Source organism: Strix uralensis, chromosome Z (assembly GCF_047716275.1).
Source record: "Strix uralensis isolate ZFMK-TIS-50842 chromosome Z, bStrUra1, whole genome shotgun sequence".
Taxonomy (NCBI): domain Eukaryota; kingdom Metazoa; phylum Chordata; class Aves; order Strigiformes; family Strigidae; genus Strix; species Strix uralensis.
The window spans coordinates 51,608,142-51,630,213 of record NC_134012.1 but is presented as its reverse complement, the minus strand read 5'-3'; the positions used below and the strand labels follow the sequence as shown (position 1 = coordinate 51,630,213).

Here is a 22,072-nt window from a genome sequence, read left to right as displayed (position 1 = left end):
AAATCTGGATTTACCCCAGTGTCATTGGTAGCGGTAGAAGACACGATACATGTGAGTGCATTTGTGTGCACATGCACTGAAAGTTACCTCCCAGCGTGAAACGCCAGTTAATTCAGAGCTGTAAACAGCACGTGATTGATGAGAACCATGATTTGCAGTGTCCTCTTGCAACTACATTTGTCACTTAATTTAGGCCTACATGTTGGTATATGTTTATTATTTTTGCATTACTCACATTGTGTAAAATCACTCCTGGGACCAGGTCATTATTTTTCATATGTGCTGTATTTTTCTGAAGAAAATTGTTCATTGTTTCAGGTGGTTTTTCTACAATAAAAATTTCACACACAAGCTGATCTAGAACTCAGCACAGCAGAAAAGTATTTGCAAGTAGTAATAAATTATTCACTAGATTTTTATTGGGCTGTTTTCAAATAGAGATGAATGCATTCTGTTCACAAAAATAAGAGCTTTTCCAAATATTATTATTAGATAATAATGGAAGTGCTCAAATTATAATTCTGAAATTTTCTCATTGTTTCAATAATGTTGTCCCTTCTTTAAACAACTCTGAATATTAGTTTCAAAGAGTAAGCTCTCCAATTTTCAAATACAGGTTATCCAAAGAGGGAGAAAAACAAAGCCCATGCAAGTTGTGTGTCCAAGTATGTTATTCTAATGACACAGAAATGAAATCACACTTAAAAGACTGTAAACCAACCATAAGCTAAAATGTGTAGGAACAAAACACAGCCATCATTCTTTAACAAATACAAAGGTTTCATTTATCCACTGCACCAATGGAAATTGATCACTAAATTTCTTTAAAGAGTCAAACCATGAGATGATCCCAAGTTTTGCCAAATGAGGGAGGCTAACATACACTTAATTGTTTCATTTGTGATTTCCTGACAAACTGTAAAAGCTATTTATGGCTTCAGAGTCACAAGCAAAGACAGAGCTGAGGTCTTGCTCCAAAAAATACAATAACATAAGCATCTTTTGCAGTAACAGTACTTGTGGCACTTACTTCAGCAGAGCTGGCATTTCATTCATCAGCAGGTAAGGGTGCGCATGCGTGCACACACACACAAACACACACGCATACACTAGTTAGTACATTAGAGCAGAGCAACACATTTTTATATTTGGTCTTTACAAAGTTAACCCACAGATTAAAAAAGGATTGAATTTTCTATTATTTGTTGTTGAAATATCATTTTTCTGTTAGTGAGCACTTAATAGGTTCCATAAAACAATGAGAATAAAGAAAAAACTATTCGGCTTTATAAATTAGATACATATGATTGGATTAAAGAAGAATGTTTTAAGTGAACTGGGAATCACATGCTTTACTTTTCTCTTAAAATTACACACAGGCTAATGGACTAATAAAAAAGGAAAAAATATATTTTTATTCAAAACAGCTCTATCATTGAAATGTTCAATAACTTCATAACAAAACACTGCAGTAGATGGATAACAATGACTGTTCTTAACTGTAAACTGTAGATTGTTCTAAGGAACACGCTCTTATTCTGTAGCTTCTCAAATTGTTTGTGATCAAATAGTATCAGCTTCAGGGCCTTGTCATTATGCTAAAACAAACAAAACACAAAAAGTCCTAACACACACACACACACACACCAAAAAAAAACCAAACCCCAAAAAGCTAAACCAGTTTTTGAATAAAATGAGGCAGCTGACAAAAGGTCTCTGTATAACCTGGGAAACCACCAGTATTAGACTACATTCCTTTCATTCTTAAACATCCAAATCTTAAGTTGCTAAAACTCACTGATAATAAAAAAATCTGTCCCATTATATATTTAGATTTATTCGTGCGGATATTAAAATAAACTATGTTCTGAAATTAAGAGTTAAAATACCTCCTCTTGTTTTCCATACATATTTGCCTGTATAAATATACTTCATCATTTTACAAATTACAATGTTTATATTAAAGCTTTCGGTCAGCAAATCATTACATCTTAACATGAACAAACAATTCCTGTGTTTTGGTTCTGTCTTTAAATCATGTTTGGAGATAATGAAAACCATCCAAAATGAGTGACTGCAAATAATATAAACAACACATTTATTTAGAAAAATAAACTGAAAATGCTGCTTGTCTGTTAGATTTCTCCATGAAGTATAGACAAATGGCTAGAAAAATTTTAATGTCAAATACATATTACAAATGACTTCTTTAACAGTAACTGGGACTATAATGTCTATGTTCAGTAAGAGTATTTTGGATGTATAATTCAATAGACTAAATTTCTTGGTTGCTAATATGATAAAAAATGGATGCTATTAAAAAAGATTATATCCCCTTTTTAAATACACCTTATCACGTTGATGCTTTTTCATATATATACATATATATATATGTATGTATATGTATGTATTTATTTAAACCTAAGAAAGGACCATAGTCCTTTCTGTGAAGAGATCCCCATAGTGAAAGAAAGCGCAAATGTTTTTCTTCAGTTCTAACTTTTTAATTCCTTTTGAAGCCCCAGCAAAATATAGCTTGTTGTGGTCAAAAATCTCCTGGGGCCATCTGTGCAAATGGAGGTGCACATCATTACCCTGAATGGAAGTGACAGTGCAAATACTAGAAGTGCATTGAGATGCAATCTCTAACAGCTGAACTTCTTCAAAGTTGGGTGGAGGACAGGAGACAGCATCCTTTTAAGCAATCACCGATGCCCTGTTCCTGTATGGCTTTGAATATGTACAAGGGATGACAGAGGTCTTCTATCCCCACAGACAGTAACATTCCTCTGTTACAGTAAATGCATTAATTTTCTGCTATCACCTAAATGTTTCATTTCTCCTTCTGGCTACATACTGAAATATTTTTGGATGCTGGATGGACCCATGAAAACCTCATTGTTTGTTACTCTGGTTGCTCAGCACAGAACTCAGGTGTCAGGCTTGGAGAGAGCAGTTTCTGTAATGGGGCAAGACTTTTAGTCCTCTTTATTCTTCTTTCCCATTAAATGGAATTTAAGGCTGTGGCTTTTGCCAGGACTCAGCATGTAGCTGTCAGATCTGAGAAAGACGATTCAATGCAGATTACACTCATGATCAGTTGTGCTCTGTCTTGAAGGGCTTTTCTATTTTCCACGGAGCGTCAGGTTCCTGGTTATTTCTCAGATCTGGCCTGCAAGAAGTCACAATGATGAATCTGATATGCAAATAATTAACTGACGTGCCTCCAGATATAGATATTCCTTCAAGCCTGAAGGTGCTGATAAAAAGAAAAGAAGACAAGGACAAAGTTATAAAAATGTTACTTTAAACAGACAAAGTTAATAGTAAACAAACCAGAATTTTGAATGATCATTCCATTTTTATGTAAGCAAGAGTTCCAGTAATTATGATACTTTGAAACCTGACCTTTTACAGTTGTACTTTATTATTGATAGAAGCCTTGGTTCTCTGCTGGGATAAATGGGTTTAATTTTAATGGTGTCTTTGGAATCACATTATATTACACCACCTGAGAAGCTGATTGTTACTATCTTAGGTCTCAGAGTATATGGGGATCTTGAAATTATGATCTTTTAATCTTTTTCTGAATTATTCTTTTTAAGAAGATTACCCTTCTTAACCTACCTAACATAATAAATCATCTTAACAATATTCCTTAGGGCACAAAATAAAACAAGAACTCCTGAGATCTTAAAAATGCAGAACTATACATTAAGCATTTGAAAAAGCCTCTAAGAATTCAAGTCTAATTTAACCTGAGATTCTGTATTCTAATCCCTGTTGTCAAATGAAATAGCAAGTGAATTCAACAGAAGTCTCTCAGAAGCATCATGCTTGTAAATATATGAAACTCATAAAATTTGTTATTTATGAACTGTTGGCCAAATTGTTGTGGTGCTTGTCTCAGAACTGTCCCAAATAATTCAGATCTGAGAGAAGCAATTTGTGGGACTGATAACATGAAATTAAGCTTTTTTGGTTGATACCACTAGTTTTCAACACAGCTAAAATCCAGACAACCAAAGTTACCAAGTGGCATCTTGACACCATTGAAGTCAATAGGCTACATTAGGGGTTGCCATGATAAATGCCAAAAATGTCAAAACTCTGACTGAAAAATATTTAAAGGGGAAAGAATGGCACTGGAAAAAGTTCTGATGATGTATCCTGGGTAACTGTGGCAGCCTTGTTCAGTGGTCAGAGGCACCTTGTCTGGTAAGAGAAGTATACATAAATTTAACTAGAGAAGTAAGATCTTTCTTCCTTGGCAGTACAGAAAGGATATATAAATAAGCATTTTGAAAATTCCTCAGACACATTTTTTGGTTGAGACAATACATTTCTGTTCACCATTTTAAACCTTTAGAAACATTTTTATCAGGTCATTTTTCTTGACATGACTTTTTTTTTTTCATTTGTCTTTTTGGTCACTCATCCACTTAGATATTGGAAAACTTTTGGCAATATCTTAAAGCATGTCTTAAGATAGGATTGGTTATGCCAAGAGTGAATATATTCCTAGGAAGTCCATTTACTTTTTCATTAGATTTTGGGTATGATACATCCTTCGTGAGACAAGTACTCAAAAAATATTTCTGGGAGGGCATTTTTTCTTAATTTTGTGTCTGGGATACATGTTTACTAGCTCCCAGAAAAACTATTTTTTCAAAAACTTAGATTTGGACTACATTTTATCTTGTATTGTGACTAACATACACAGAAAAAGCAAGAAAAGATCAAGAAATCAGCTTTATTCTGCTAGTGTATTATATAAAATTCAAGCTATTTTTCATTTCAAAGGAACAAGGCATGGATTGTCGTAATTTCATTTAGTTAGGCTTGTGATGTAGATCCTAAGGTCAAGTACACTTAAATGCTTGCTTTTCAATGGCTGTAATAGAATATATACATATATGTAAATATAAACATATATATTTATACATTATTTATATATCCTATATATGTGTGCACATGTAAGTATATATATATTTATTATCTCCTTTTTTCTACTGAGTTGGGTTAGCTACAGGACAGATCTTGAACAATATCCATAAGGCTGCAACCAGTTGGACTGCAGCTTGCAAGGTCACATCCAAAGCCATGGTTCAAGCGGCCACTTGAAGTGTACCAACAGCAGTACCTGAGCAACCAATGTGAAAACTAGATTGGGTCTGTCTATATAGGCATAGTCATACCTCAGCTTAGTTACATCCCTAGGAGACATGTGCTAATGATACTATGGAAATTAATTTCATGTACTGACAACCACTCTAATGTCTGGTGATGGTTCTTGAACAGTAGATATCAATTGTTTAGCTAGAAGGTCTTTTAATACAGAAAGTATTTGAGTATTACTTTATGATGAATTACCTAAATAATGTATTATATCAGTGGACAATAATTAAACCATAAAGCAGGCCTTGCATAGAGGCACTTAACTATATCAAAAGAAATTTGGGTCCACTTCCTGGTTTAGCTGCAGATTTCCTTTGAGATCCAAGCAATACTTTTAATCTACATGTTATAAGTTAACAGCAGTTTATTTCACTCTGTCCTTTTCATTTCCTATAGATTTCTGTTTCTTTCAGAATGTAAATAGATTTTTGCTTCTTTCAGAATGTAAATACTCCAAAACACTGAACCTACAAGCACAAACATTAGAACAAGAATTTTGATTCTTCTTGAGGGCTCTCTATTCTCTTGAAACAACAGAAACAAATAAACCCTACATTGTTAATTGTAAACAAAAGCTTTTTTCTTACCGAATCCTTCTATTGAGTATCAGAGGAGTGGGGATGCATGGCTAGGTAAACCTGAGGCCTACTGCCACTTTCCCAAACTGAGGCTCTGCATCTGAGATGTGCAAAGAGAATCTTCTACAATGGTATGGAAAACAATAGGGTCCAGGGAACCCACCTATTCATTCTTACTGCATATTCTTCTGTTTAGAAATAGGCTTTTAAACATTAGAAGTAGATAATATGTGCCACTATTTTAATCTTTCCACCCTTATTTTTGCTTTCTTTTTCATGCTGAGTCAAAGCAATTTCATTAATTAGCTTGAATGCACATCTGTGTCAAATGGAGGTAGAACAAAGATAAGGAAATGAAAGAGATGCAAAAGACAGCTAAGTCCTAACAGAAGTAACTTTCTATTTCTAATGAATTAGTGAAAAATTAGCTACTAACACACTTGGGGAATTGGTTACAAAGTTTATCTATCTAGTTTAACACAAGCAATGCTATAGCAAGCAAATAATGAAACAAAAATTTTAAGTATGAAGTAGCTTTGCATTTGCAATGAGTTGCCAAAGAATGTCACATCAGTATCTAGTGCTGTCAAGCTTCCTATCAATGCTGTGCCTATTATCTCTTTGCTTAATCTAAGGACCTTGTCATTATTGCCTTCTTACATTCTAGTTGTTGGCAGAAACTAAAAGAGATGGAATGTCTGACAGGTTAGAAAAATACCATCACCCCACATCCCATATGTGTCAGTGTTTTTTCTGTAAAAATTCAGATTTCCTGTGGTTTACTTTTAAATCAGTCAATTCCTGAAGCTGACTATATAACAGAAAACAGGATGGTAATACAAATCCCTGTGAACCCACACTCACTGAATAAAAATAATTTCTTTGAATATATGGCATAATCTATATGCCAATGGAAAAAAACCTTTTATCAGTCAGGGAAAGGGACGTAAGTCTCAGGACAAGTGAAAGTTCACACAGAATAGTTAAATGCTTTAAAGGACTTGCATCTGCTATTATTTAAAAATTTCGAGTTTTATGTTTCAATTTTTAGAGTTTAGAGGGTTTTTTATAATTACATGTCTTAAAGTGATACATGAATGGTTTGAAAATTATTCTCCAGAGAGTACATCTTACAGCTGACAGGTGTAGCCTTTCCTCATCCAGCCTGAAGCTAGGAAGGACAGATGATAAGTGAGCTGGCAGTCCCTCCACTTGCGTTTTTTTGTTTTTTTTTTTTAAAAAAGTATATGGGTGAAAGGAGCCATGTAGGAGACAATGTAACTATCTATAATACTTCTGCTTCTTTTTTGACATTTATGGATCTTTCATCTATTCCAAATTATTCAAGCAATCCAGCAGCCTTGTAGGATTAGGCCTACTTTGCACACCAAAAGGACTTAAAAGACATCAGAAAATATCTGTAAATACTTCGGCACAGCCTTCTGCTGGTTTGCCTATTGAAGGATGAAAGAATTTATGATTCTAGCTGACAACATGCTGTTTGTTAACAAGTGCTTTACAGGATTTACTTTTTCCTTTATTATTTGACAGAAATATTTTGCCACACAAGAAAAAAAATTAAGTTCAATGCCAACAGAGACATGGAGATTACTGGAACTACATTATCCTGTGTTCCCTAAACATGTCAATGTGACTAAATGCTCACAATGATTCATTATGATTAGTCAACATACTCAAATTAAAATTTTTTCTTTACAAAAGAAAAGGGGTTTCTGGGATGCTTCTGGACACTGGAAGGTTCTGTCTTTGTAGCTAGGAATTTTTAGCTGCTAGAAATTACTGAGTAGCTCACAGCTGAATCTTGGGCAGAACCCTATAGGTGCAAGAGAGGGCCTGAGGCCATGCAGAGATGGGATAATGTTTACTACAATTCTCCACACTTCAGACTTCCTGACAACCAGTTGCAGCCCTTTTCTACCACAAGGCACAACAGAAAAGGTTGCATCTACTGCTTGAGACTTCATGCATCGTGAAAGAAAAATATTGATACTTCTACACATTTGTTTACCAAGACTTAACCAGCTACTTTCTTGAGCTCCCAAGGAAATCATGGTATGAGGCAGAAATTGAATAGAAACAGCAAAAGATATTCTAAAAATGTAACAATATATACTTAGACTGGAAGGTGAAAAAAACCCAACATGGCTAAGCATCAGTAAATTACCCAGCATCTTCACACGCCTTGTATTTTCAGCAACAATATGCATGAAACAGATCAACCTGACACAACACTTACATTGAAGATGTATGAAAGAATGCCCTTATGGAAAGCACTATGTATTTAATGGGAATGTTCAAATGCAATTAATGTAAACCTTGGTAAAGAAAGACCTCTGATTTGTGAAGTGGTACATACTCTACTAGAATGTACTTGCTTTCTAGATTATAAAAACACATACAGGAAGTAAAACTTTTCTAAATATACAACAGCTCAATGCAAACTTTCATTTTAAGTGATGTCAGCTTCTGTTTCAACATCTTCTTCAAATACCTGTATATAAAAGAAGCGATGCTCTTGTGCATCCTCTTTTGTTAGCTGTCTTATTCCCACTTATCCATCACTCCAAACAACAAACCATATGCAACTGATGTTTAAAAGACAGAAATATGAGTTTATCAAAATATAAGTAAAATATCAAAATATAAGTCTTTTTCTTAGGCATTCAGAATGATGCCTTTTAATTTATTTTGAATAATCCTAAAAATGAGCTTCCAGAATTCTGTTATGTTGGTGTGACATAACACTATATTTGAAACAAACACATAATTCTGGGGTAAGGCAATATTCTGGAACAATGCAATGAAAACACAGATCAACATTTCAGCTTCTCATTTTGCAGATCTGCCATGGGTCACTTTACTTCTGTAGTCTGTTTAGCCATTTTAAGCTGAATGCCCAGAAATCTAGACTTGAATGAAACAGTATTTTTTGACAAATTTCGTGATCAGTTTTTCTCCATCCAGCTCTAATGATGTGTAATATCATCTACAACTGGATGGGACTGTCAAACACAAGCTCAGCAACAAATTTCTCCTCCACTTAGCCTTTAAAGAACTTAATTTCTCTCACTTATTAGCACAGACATCCCTATCAAAATTTACACATGAAAAATGTAGTAAAGAACTATTTCAAGTGCACAGCTGTATGTAGTGAGCTCCAGCAGGAAAAGGGGATGATTACACAGGTGGTGATCTATCCCAGTTTCAGATCTTTCCTTATTACAGGAAAAATTCAAATCCATAAAGCGTCTCTGCCTTAGAACTTTTGTTATGTCCATCAAATATGTGTCAAGGCTTGGCTCACAATGAACATAAGATCCCTTTGGGGTTTTTTTGGTTGGTTGGTTGGTGTTTTTGGTTTTTTTCAACATCAACATTTGCAAACCTCAAGACCTTTGCCAGTGCAGACTGGCTTGCTGACTCAAAATCGCTGGCCATCCCTGCTTCAACACAAGTATCCATGCTCATCTGGCTTTGGAGTGATTTGCTTAACAAAAAAGATACTCTAGCCAACAAAAGCAGCTCAGAATTCAAATACAGCCCATTAAACTCTCCTGCTAATGCTATTCAGGAAAAGGTTACTAGCAAAATGTACAATCCAGTGCTTTGCACATTAAGCACTGGCCTCAAATAGAATATTTGTCTGGCCAACAAAATACAGCAAACTCTAAAGCCAGCAATTCTATGAGCTGTTCACCAAAGAGGTGCTTTGAAGTTGAAAACAAGAATAAAACCTCTGGATCTATTTATCTAAAACAGTCAGATAGATAAGAAAGCCTGCTGCAAAATCCTGATTCCAATCAGAGTGGTGATGTACATGATCTGGGCTATGTGGATTGGACATATGTTTGAAGTGTTGAATCTACCATGTGCTCGCTGAGTTGGCTAAGGTCCTCTCCAGCACTGTTTTCCAAGCCACAGTTCAAACTAAAAGAGTTTGTAGCTCTTCAGATAAGTCACAGATGGTCCTCTGCATATTTGAAACCCCTCTTCAAGCATTCCCTCCTCTACACAGGATAGAAAGCCAAAATCATTGTTAATTCTTTTTCAAGTAGGGTGGATTTTCTATCTGTCCTGATATACAGCAAAGACACTTTTCTTTGTTTCCTGTAATCGATGCATCCAGAAATGGTATGGTCTTGCTGAACTAGTCAAAATTAGAAGAATGTACTTAATCTTGAACAAAGATTCCCAAATCTTATAAAGTTGTGTTGGTTTTGGCTGGGATAGAGTTAATTTTCTTCATAGTAGCTAGTATGAGGCTATGTTTTGGATTTGTGCTGAAAACAGCATTGATAATGCAGAGATGTTTTCATTATTTCTGAGCAGTGCTAACATAGAGTCAAGGTCTTTTCTGCTTCTCACACCACCTCACCACCGAGTAGGCACAAGAAGGCGGTGCACAAGAAGTTGGGATGGGACACAGCCAGAACAGCTGATCCCAACTGACCAAAAGGGATATCCCATACCATATGACGTCATGCTCAGCATATAAGGCTGGGAGAAGAAGGACGGGGGGGAATGTTTGGAATGATAGCATTTGTCTTCCCAAGTAACCATTACACGAGATGGAGCCCTGCTTTCCTGGAGATGGCTGAGCACCTGCCTGCCGATGGGAAGTGGTGAATAAATACCCTGTTTTGCTTTGCTTGTGTATGCAGCTTTCGCTTTACGTATTAAACTGTCTTTATCTCAACCCACAACTTTTCTCACTTTCACCCTTCTGATTCTCTCCACCACCCCACCAGGGAGGAGCGAGCCAGTGGCTGTGTGGTACTTAGTTGCCAGGTGGGGTTAAACCACAACAAAAGTCTATGGTTACAGTTAGTTATATGCACAAATTTCAGATTTTTTGAATTTACTCGATTTTGCACACTATTGTTTTTTAAATCCTACCCTATAGTCTCTTAGCTTTCAGTTTCTGGTGTCTGAAACCAAGTAAATTCTCACTTTACACATCATACCAATGCCTAACACAAACTTATGCTTGCTGCCATGACCTTGCATGGGAACGTGATCTCTTGAAGTCATTGAAGTATCAAACGTGATAATGGTGAAAAGCAGCAATTTGGTCACTACAACAAAACTAGATAAAGGAATTTACACAGTGGGTTCTCAGTTATCCTGATGGTGAAGTAAGCCATATAGAAGAAAACAAAAAATGCAATACCATAAAACTTAAGAAAATTAAGTAATCAAAACATAAATTCATTTTTTATTGAACTTTCTTGAAATATTTCTGTAGAAACCAGACATAATTTTAGACATCATTGAGCAGACCCTGGTTAAGACAGCATGACTACTGTGTGACAAAGCAAGGCACCCAGAAGCAAAAGAGGAAGGAAGGCCTGATGAACCCATAATTTGGATAATTCATTTGCAAATGGTTGAAAATCAACTCTGCTCCAGTCACAATGCACCTTGTTTTGTTTTGGTGGGTTTTGGGTTTGTTGGATTTTTTTGTGCAAAGAATTGTTCTTTGGACAGCACAATGGAGAGGTGAAGTACATATTGAAAATGCTTAGCTGATTAAAATAATAATGAAATATAAATTAGCTTTGTATTTCCCATGCAAGCCCAACAAGAGAAGCTGGAACTTTGGCCTGATGAAACTTTCGTCTACAGTTAATATTGAAAACTGCATTATTCCTTAATATCACTTCTCCATCTAAGAGCCTCTTAACTCTTAATGACTAAAAGAGCCTCTAATCAAGTACAAAAACTTGTAAGAGAATAAAACTGAAACAGCTTGCTTTTATTTCCAATACTTATAGCCACAAATGTGTACTGGGACAACAAACTGGGATAGTAAACTGAATCATCCATATCAATAATTAGAAGTACATGCTTTCTGCTTACACAGAAGTACTTAATTTTCAAAATACATTTCCTAGACAAAAAAAAAAGGCATCAATGTGTAAGCATCTCTAAAAGTAAAGGTGCTAAATTCACCTTTGTAAATTGTTTTACCTGTATCATAGTGATTTTCCAATAAGAAAATAAGAAAACAAAACACAGGAAGAAATATAACAACAACAAGCTCTTAGCATGTGGGTATATAAATCACTGCACTAATCACAACTGTAAGTCAGCGATCAGTTGAACATTCATTGCTGATGTAACAAAATCTTCACATACCATGTCAAACCTGCAAAGTATATAATGGACAAATGACAAGCTGACAGATGACTTCTGAAAAGCCTTTTTCCACAACACCAGCCTCCATTTTGAGTGAAGTCTTACCACTCCTCCCACCAACAGACAGTATGTGCTGAATGGTAAATTGCTAGCTGCATCCTCCTGCAATCTTCTATTAAAAGTCTCAGTACAACTGTGAACTTACTTTTCTTTGAGAATCAAATTCTAGACTATTTTAGGGAATGTCTAAACATACTCCAGTAGAGAGTAGGTGAAAAGATGCTCAGCTGCCTTTGTTGCTGCAATGAGTATCAGGTCACCAAGTCACTGGAGAATATGGCTTTCCTTAAAGGGATGAGGAGGTAAGAGGGGTGGAAGTTAGAGAGTCAGAAGACTTCACTCCCTCTTTGTGGCTTGGAAAAAGTCAGCTTCTGAGCTGGGACTTGAGAAGGAAGGACAGAAGGTCAGATTCACTGAAGGTTTTACTTGCCGTTTTTGGTATTTGTGGCTGTTGAGAAGGGAGGAAAGCTGACACAAAGCACGGCCTGCCTGGTGGTCACACTTGCAGAAGCAGCAGCAGCTCTGAGCCTGGAGGAGTCCTGATGGGGAACTGCGGGCAATGGGGCTGCTTTAGATGCCCCAAAATAGGGAGTGCCCTTGGCAGTGCATCCATAACTGTCAGAAAAATTGAAGAGGGTGTGTGTTTGTGGAGGTTGCAGAAGAGGAGTTCAATCCATCCTTCAGGCATAGGATACAGTAGACGAAAAAGGGATACTCTGTCCTCTCAGTGTGGTGCTTATTGCTTTTCTAAAATTCAGCAGTCATCCTAGCACTCACTTTCTTCTCTATCATGGCACCTTCCTCTAGCAAAATCTCAAGAGGTGCAGCCATGAGCAGCTGAGGCCATACTGCTCCATACAGAAACACAGATCATGCCTCAGACACAAGGGGAGCTGCGAGTTCAAAATGCCTCAGGCTGAAAAAGCAACTCAGGTTGAATTTATCTTAACTCCAGCAACACAGGGCAAAAGAAAGGCAGTCTACAAACACCATCCCCTTCTCCAGCAATTTGTAAATCTAGCACATCTGTTCCATGGTTTATTTATGAGTGAATGAAAAGCAATTGTATTTGTGTCAGACAGAATATCTAAATGCTGAAAGGAATGACAGATTTTAGTTTTTCAGTTTGGCCATGCAATTACACAGTCCACATTTTACTTTCAGTGTGAGTCAAAATACACTGGCTTTCCTTTGAGTTACAGTTAAACAGAATGGAGACAAATGAACACTTTGGGCCCTCCTGGCTTGCACTGCTTGAAATAATGCAACCTAGTGGCCACCTCAGATGGTGATGATAGTGGAAAACTGCCACCTTTCTTTTTATTTTTGATGACCTGAACTCTTTAAGACCAGTACTGTGTGAGTTATACTTCTCATGTTTCTAACGTTAATAGAAATACAGCAGTAGAGCTACAGATAGCAACTGATGAAGTGAACCTTCTATCTTGCCTGTGAGCTAAAGTCAAACTATACACTAGTTAAAAAAGGGAATTACCTTGTATGCAATGATTTTCTACAGTAGGTATTAGAAGTGAGTAACTCTTTCCATGTATCATCCTCCCTCTTTACCCCATGAATAGCTCCGATAAGTAGGAAAGTTCAAAAAGTGTGAGTTAGCTGAATGCTCTAGTAACTGATAAGAATGCATCAGCAGTAACTGAAATGTGGTTTCTGCTTTAGAGGTTTTAATTGAAATACAAGTCTTCTGCTGTTCAGATAGTAATTTTAATAAATCTATGTGTAGAGGTAATTAGTAATAATTTTATTTTACTGTAGCTGTCAAATAGCAGCAGTACAAAAAGTGGCATGATGGTGTCTTAGATTTCTTTTTCTCCTTTAAAAAATAGGCAATCAGAAAAAAGTAACATAAAAGCTTTTGGAGGAGGATCAATATGCTCTTGATCTTGATCAAGACAATATCATAAAGTTCTCCCCCAGAAAACTTCAAGATTAAACAGATGAAACCCTTTTGTTAAGTAAGATTCTGAAATAATGGCCTGTTAACTGTGATGGCATTAGAAGGAAAATCCAAGGAGGTTATTTATGTTATTTGTAATAAGTAAAACATAATTCCTAATGTTGGATCCTATAAGGAACAGTCAGTACACTAATATTTATATAATATTTAAATTTCTCATTTAATTTTTTAGCAATTAAGGAAACTATGTTTAAAAGTCCCCAAAGGTGAAAAATTTTTAGTAAACTTAAAATCTAGCTTTTATGCAGCGATCACACTTATTCATACAAATATTTACTACTTTTCACTACTCACAAAAATACCTGGGTACTTATAAAAATGATTTCCAAACAAAAATCAATTGAAATAATCAGTGCTTGATTTAATACTCTTACAATAGATGTTTCATTTAATTTCTTCTGTGATATGTTACTAATGCTAAATTTATGGGTTTTGATGGAAGATAGAGAGTGAAATATGTATTAATCATATAATTCAATCTTTCTTACTGCTGAATCAATTATGCTCCATGTGGGGTATTTCAGGTTTCTTTGCACCTTTCAAACAAGACTGTAATACAGCAACTACATGAAAGGCCACTGAAACTATCTTTTGTTTGTTCCATTCTATTACTCACAATGATGTCTCACACTAGGTGGACACCTACCCACCTACGTAAGCCCTGCAATGTGGCTGGCAGTATAGCCACAACCACATTTGAGATATCTACATCAGCAAGAAACCAATCTGCGTGTAAGTTGTGGACATAACCCCATGGTGGAGACAGTGATGACTAGCACTGTTTCATATTGACACCCAAGAGTGTGCCTACACCCACCACCGCTGGGTGGGTATACACACAATGGCCAGTTGGGTTACAACATTCCCACCCCAACAGCATCCTGTATCCGACTGGCCTGGAAAGTCTCAGCTCCTGTGAGGGCAGGCAAACTCAAAGTGAGGGTGGAGCATTTTAACTACAGTACATGCTTTTACTCAGAAAATGATCACCTGAAAACCCCCCAGCATATAACAACAAGTAGTGGTTTGTCATTCTGTTTCTTTGGGTATTTACTGAAATAATTCCATCAAGGCATTATTTAACAGAGGTGAATTGTTGCCATGTGATGCTTCCTATTTTGCTTTGTGAAAAATGGAAATTTTCTCTCCACGGAAACCTACATTGATACTCTTAAAACCCTGCTAACCTGTTGATCTTTTCTGCTACTGTTCCACGACTACTTCAAGTGACCAGGAGGCACTCCAATATTTCTGATCTTTTCCTAAAGAAAGAGTGATTCAGACACTGTTAAAAAACATTCATACACAGATGGGTCTATAAGGGTTTTTTTTACCTCTATTCTTTTCATGTCTCTGAACATTAATACTTCCAAAGGCATCTAACATTAGAAAGACTTACTCTAAACCCAGGTATTTATGTCATTGTTCACACATAATATGTGTGAACTTGTCACACATTAGGGAGGTGATAACCTCAGAATGTACTGTTCCAGTTATGCAAACTGTAAATTTAGACAATAATAAAAATATACCAAATTTCTTTCAACAAATGGAAATTTTCCTTCTTATTTTGCTAGTTATCCAGGTTCCTAGCACTCAAATAGTCACTCAACTGTCCTCTCTTCAATTTCCTAATCATGCTAATTGTGTTTTCTACATGTCTGCTCAGTCCTCTGCTCTTACACTGTTCAATGCCTGTTGACTGTTCCAGTGAAGCTTTAGAGAGAAGAGCATGCTTTCTATCTATGATATACACGTACAGTTCTACTCACTAATGACTTACAAAATTAAAACATTCACCAGTTACACAGCCAATGATTCACCTTCTCCATTTTCTGTCATATCCCTTCTCTTATGGACTCTCAAGGATCTCTGGAAATGTCATTTCGACTCTCCTCTAGCTTTCTCCCACAGCTCCTGAAGAATTCTGCAGTCAGTGCCGACCCTGTTTTATTTAAGCATGTAAGATCTATTACAGTTGCTGAAAACACTACAGTTTTTTGCAGCACAATCACTACCATATAATGAACTTACAGTGTTTCTAATGGTTCAGTTCTATCTCAAAGCAATAATAGATTTGTGGAAGAAAATTAATGGAAGGAATATTCTGTTTTCTTCTTTTATAAAACACATGCCCTGCTGCAATTAAAATAATGAAAAGAAAAAGACATACTGTTATGTCCAAGTAACATTCCTGTAAATTGTTGAATTCATAGATATTTCACACTTTTAATATTTGGAAACATTATTTCCAAGTTTGGGTTTTTGGTTTTGTTTTTTTTTTTTTTTTTTTTAAATTCTAGGACACACAGAGGAATCTGTTTCTTTCCTAAAGTACAAAGTTCATTAGCTGTAACAATGTAATTCTGCTTTGGTGTCAGATGGCACAGCATTAATTATTACAGAAAATACATAAAAGAGTGATACTCAAATCCTAATGCACAGGAGAGTTATCCATTAATTTTAAGAAGGTTACAGCACGGAATCCTAGGTTGAACATAGAAAATAAAATGAGATTTTAATGACTATACATCATTAGCCACTTTAAAGTGTATTTCAAACTCATAAAGCCATCATATTTTGTACCCACTGCACAAATGAAATAGAGGGCCAGAACTTGCTAAATAATGTATTTAATAGTTTATTTATAGAATATTTAAATGTAAATAACTGCAAAGGATTGAAATAGATGCTCTGATATTTAACCTAGAGTTTAGTTAAGAAATGCTTAGGTTACTTAAAATTTCAGTGTTTTAAACTCACTTTGCATGGCTTCAACTAACCTACTTAGATTAATTATAACAAGTTTTCCAGTACTTTCAAGAGATATATTTTCTTTATCCACTACTTCAGTTCAGTAAAACCTGTTGAATGCACAACTAACCATTATATTGATGCATTTTAAAGATAATATGAAGATCACATAAGACTTCTGAAAACAAATAGTAAAATGATCGTATTTGCTTAAGCCCTCTACCTGCAATGAGTATCAAAAGAGCCACTAGTCACCTTGAAACTTCCCAGTAATCGTATTTCTGTTGAGACACTATGTTTTTTATTTTATTTTTGAGATTTTTGTAAAAGATAAATTTCAACTAGTTCAGGTGCCAATAACATGTCTGAAGATAAGAATTTGTAGATCATAAAAGATTTGTACTATCAGAAAGAATACATGAGCATACTAACATGCCTGTAGTCCTCTCTAAATGTTATTATTTGTGACCATCAGTATAGCAACAATAAAAATTGTATGCTTTCTTATATTTGACCTTCAGTCATTGTCCTGGTTTAGCCAGGATAGGGTTAAGTTTCCCCAGCAGTGGGGGGGAAGCTCTAGCCGGGTTATTCATATACCATGCTGACGTCACCTCCTGGCGCCAGCACGGGAAGAATCGGTGATTGCGTGGGTTGGCGCAGCCGGTTCTCTCACTGCTGTATCGGTATATACTTTGCTCTGTTCATTGGTATCACTGTTATTCTTTTTGTTATTGTTTGTGTGTTGCTGTTGCACTGTTGTATTAAACCTTTCCTTATCTCAGTCTCGGGGCTTTGTATTTCACTCCCTTTGTGGGGGAGGGGCAGCGGCCGCGTGGTCTCAGACCCCGGCAGGGGCTAAACCATCACAAGTCATTCACAGTTTCATAATAGGCATTTTCTTAACAGAAAATTTTATCTTTTTTTTTTTAAATTATACAATTCTGATCAAGGCCACAGGGCTGAAACGGGTTTATATTTACCCCAAATGCCTACATTTTATACAGCTGGTGTCACATTACACATGTGACACCATGCCTCTGTTTTAAAGATGTTCTGGGCTATGAACCACATGTTTCTCTGTCTGCATTAGAGACACATGGAGGACAGGTAATGTGTCACATGTAACTAGCTCCCAGCTGAAAAGAAATACTTTATTTTAAACTATTTTCTCAGTAATTAAAATTCTGGAAGTTTTTCCTCTCACAGCCTTATCCATAAGAACTTAGAAACATGGACTATCTGAAGTTCATCTCTGCTATAGAATTAATTCACTCTTGTGACCAGACTTGCTCTTAAATTCACCCTCATTAACACCCCAAACCACTACTTATGCTGTTTTCTACCAGACCTGGCTGGTTTGCAAGGGAAGGAAAGCCTATATGCTATTCCCATCCCTACTGGTGATCCTGCAGTGAGAAAACCACTAAATCATTTACATGCTAAAAGTCATTCACTGTTTTTCCACCAATACCTCACAATCTCAGAAAGGCAAAAAAAGCCATCCTATAACTTATTCTGAAGGAAACTGCAAGACCAGCTTCTTGTTCAGGATCCGCGTGTACAACCCGAGCGGTTACTAGGCCCAACAGAGGTGAATGCAGCAGCCATTAATTGTTGCACAGTATTTTCACAGTGATTTCTAATACAAAGTATTTCAAGGCAAAATTCTCTGTTGACTTGTCAACACAGCTTGTGGAGAGAAATCTTGGGTACCTTTTAGATTTTAAGAGCATTTACCTGCAGGGATGAACTGCAGAACTGGCCCCAGCAGCACCCATTTATACCATCTCTCTATGGTGGTGCCACATACATAAGCAGCACTGGGCAGACACCTTTGCGGGATGGAGGACCCTCTGAGAGCAGATGGGATTTGTAAAGAGAATGAAGCCATCATTTACCTCTGACATCAGTTAAAGGTAGTGATTCTCATCTCAGCACCATCTTTCACAAACCCCAGCCTTCAGTTCCAGTGAGCCAGGACAGGAAAGAGACAAAATGAGGTGACAAGAAAAGAGCTATTACCATTAAATTATATGTATGATATCAGAATTGTATGTAATATTACTACCAAGGTACAAAAAAGACAGCTGTTCACAGCAGAGTGAAATCTTTTCACATTCAAAAGCAAACAGCAAAGCTGCATTATGATGACGTGGGGGAATTTGTAATTGTTGGGAAACTAAAATATATCAGAAGACAGAAGAAGAAAAAGTCTGCTTGGGCCAAATTTTATTTTGCTTTGCATCATAAGTCTTTAGGACAGAATTTATGCTGATTGTACATATAAAATAAAAGTGCAAGCCAATCAAAACAGTTTTCAGGGAATCTAAGGTTAACATACAGAACAAGAATTCTTATTGATGAATACTTCTAAGAAAGTAAATTGACTACACACTCTCAACTAAAATTCCCAAGACACAAGATAGTATATGAACATAAAATGTCACATCATGACTTAGTTTTGTTTTTATAGGCAGGTATAAGGTGCCCGCTGAAAGTATAATCTCTGCAATGTATGTTCCATGCAAAGTAATTTCAACTAGACTATGCCAAATATTCAAGAAAAATAAATCGCTTCCAGTGAAATTGAGTAGCAAGAAACATTGCTCTGTCAAAGTAAGGAACGGCAAAAAGAATAAGGGAGTATTTGAGTTTTGTTCCTAGACACATCTGAATTTTTCCAAAGGTTATTAGGATTTCAGTTAGTGATGTGGTAGAAAGCCACTGGTTTACCTTAGAAGGGTCATTTGAAGGTCATCAAGCCCTATCTAACATGCCACAAGTTAAACCTCATGACAGAGATGCCCAGAAAACAACACACGTACAAAATTCAAAATTACTATCCTGAAATGCATATTTAGTGACTACTGAATCCTGGAGATGCCTTTAATTAATAAAAGCTACAGCTTGCAATCTTACATATTTTGGGTTTTGTAGATATGCAAAAGCACTTTGCAGGGCTGAGCCACTTTGCTCAGCTGACATTCAAGGTTGACAAGCGTTCTTGTACTTGATTTTCCTGTGAACGTAGATTTTCCTAGTAAAAACCAATCAGATCAGATCCGCTCAAAATGTACCCAGAGAAGGCCCAGAGAAGAGAGGGGGAAGGGAGATAAGAGAGGAAGGAAGAGAAGAAACCAGATTTTAAATGTTAAAATATCCATCTAGTAGTAAGAAAACCCATGTTCATTTCCTTCCTGTGGCTGGATTTTAAACCCAGTCTTCTATTTAGAAGACAACCATGATACTCAGTTACAAATTACTCTTAAGTATGGGATTTTCCCCCCATTGCTTTTGCTGAAACTATGCAACTTTTGCGGAAAATAACGCATGAGTCATTGAGCAAGAGAGAGCATGTCTACAGTTAATGACTCACTACAGTTGATGGGAGGATTCTGATGAAAGAGGATTATAAACAAAGAAACACATTTTATACTAAAACCAGACTTGCTCCCTCCTCATTTCTATCCTAATACTGTGTTACTTAGTACTGTTGACAGCTACCCTAGGGCACTAAGCAGAGAAATTATAAGCAAAAATGCTCTCTGAGGACCTGAAATGGGATGCAGTTTTCAGGTGGATCTGCCAGCATCTTCCTTAAACTGAATATGCTTCGAAGACCAAAAGGTCTTTCCATTTTTAATGTTAGGTTTCAGTAGGGCCTCTGGAATAAGGTAATATACAGAAAAGGCAATTTGGATCTGTTGTGTGAGACTGGATCAAAATTAAAATCTCCCCTTGTCTAGGATGTCCCTCCTGGCTTGCTGTACATGTAACATTTTTTGGTGGCTTCCTACAAGTCAATAATCTTCAAAAAATCACTTTTTTTGTTTTTATAAATAAATGTGACTTCCTTGAAGTCTGCCAGCACAACAGTGCTAAATGTTCTCTGCCCATTCCAAAATTTCCATCCCACATGACCAAACATCTTGCTCTGCAGCACCCTTTGCTCTTTTTCCAGGAGGCATAGCCTACCCCCATTACTTGCTGTACCTGCAGTACCTACACAGTGCCCAAAAAATAAACAAAAAAAAGGACAGATAGAACAGTTACACCAGCTGTCACACAGACACATAAGATGTCCTAATACAATCACTGCAATTTACCCCATGAAACTAAACAGGACAAGACAGCAGTCTCATTATGGAGTTAAGCCTAAATCATCCATATCATTGCCTCCTCATTTTGTATTCTTCTTGACTGCTTCGACTGGTAATTTCTTGAATATTTGCAAGACACAAGGAAGATTAGCATTTCTTGTAAATGCCTGACTTTTTGGTATATTGCAATATAAGACAGCAGGAAATATTTCCCAGTTAGATACTCTTCCAGGATCTACTGACCACTAAAGTAACTAGACAGATATGATAGATATAGACAGACAGACAGACAGATGGAAGAAACATACTCCTATAAATGGAAGCAATAGAAAATGCCAGATAATCTTTTCCTCAGATGTTCCTCTGGATAAGTTTTCCAGGTAACAGAACCGCTGAAAAAAGACTGTAGATTAGGAAAGCAGTCAGAAACTAGGTTTAATGTCAATCAAGTTACTGCAGTAAGAGAGTTGGGAAGAAATCAAGTGCTCAGATTTCATATAATTTGTGAATATTTGCAATCATCTGTACATGTAAAGAGCCTGAGCCGCTGTCTACAGTCATTTATTCACCACAATTCACAAACTTTCATCTAGCCTGAACATTTTATGAGCTGGCTTTGGGATTATTTTATGCATTTGTGGTTTTCTCTCTCTGCAAGGCAAATGAGAGTGCAAAGTAAACTAATAGTTTCATGAAATATTATCCTATAAGATCTGCTGTTACTTCAGAAATTACAATAATTTTTATCTGTAGAAAGAACACACTGCATCACTGGGTTGCTTTATTGGTTGTGATATGTTGAAAGACAACAATTTCTCCTGGTGCTACTGGAACACAGTGGTAATATTTGCAAAGTAATTCTAAGTGTCCAATACTTTTGAAAAATGTTGAATTGTTATTGAAACAAATGGACTGAGAGGCAACTAACTGATAAGTAAATTTATGTGTTCTTCAAGTTTCCAACATAGGCAGAGGCAAAGCTGTTGTTTGTTTGTTTTAAATAGATACATGATATTTTGCTCAAACCTTGTATACTGATATGACAAAACTATACTCTATGCAACTTTTATTTGTAACCTCAAAAAGGAAATATTTTTTATTGGTAAAAAATACCCCAGGAAAAAAGTATCTTTTTTTTTTTTTTACTTAGTTACTTTCTATGTAGTACCCGTCTCTCCAAAACCACATCCAGTCACTAACTCAGCACACTACTAAATTAATTCAATGTGCCAGAGCATCTACAGACATTACACTGACAATAT

At 36.2% G+C, this 22,072-nt stretch overlaps 1 protein-coding gene across 1 annotated transcript in view; it reads right to left on the bottom strand.

Moving 5' to 3' along the window:
- Positions 1-984: 984 nt before the first annotated feature.
- PRR16 (proline rich 16) overlaps positions 985-22,072 on the bottom strand; it is a 160,313-nt gene continuing 139,225 nt past the window's right edge. The window contains 1 exon segment of the mRNA XM_074855571.1: positions 985-3,259. The gene's annotated coding sequence lies outside the window, so the exon portion shown is untranslated.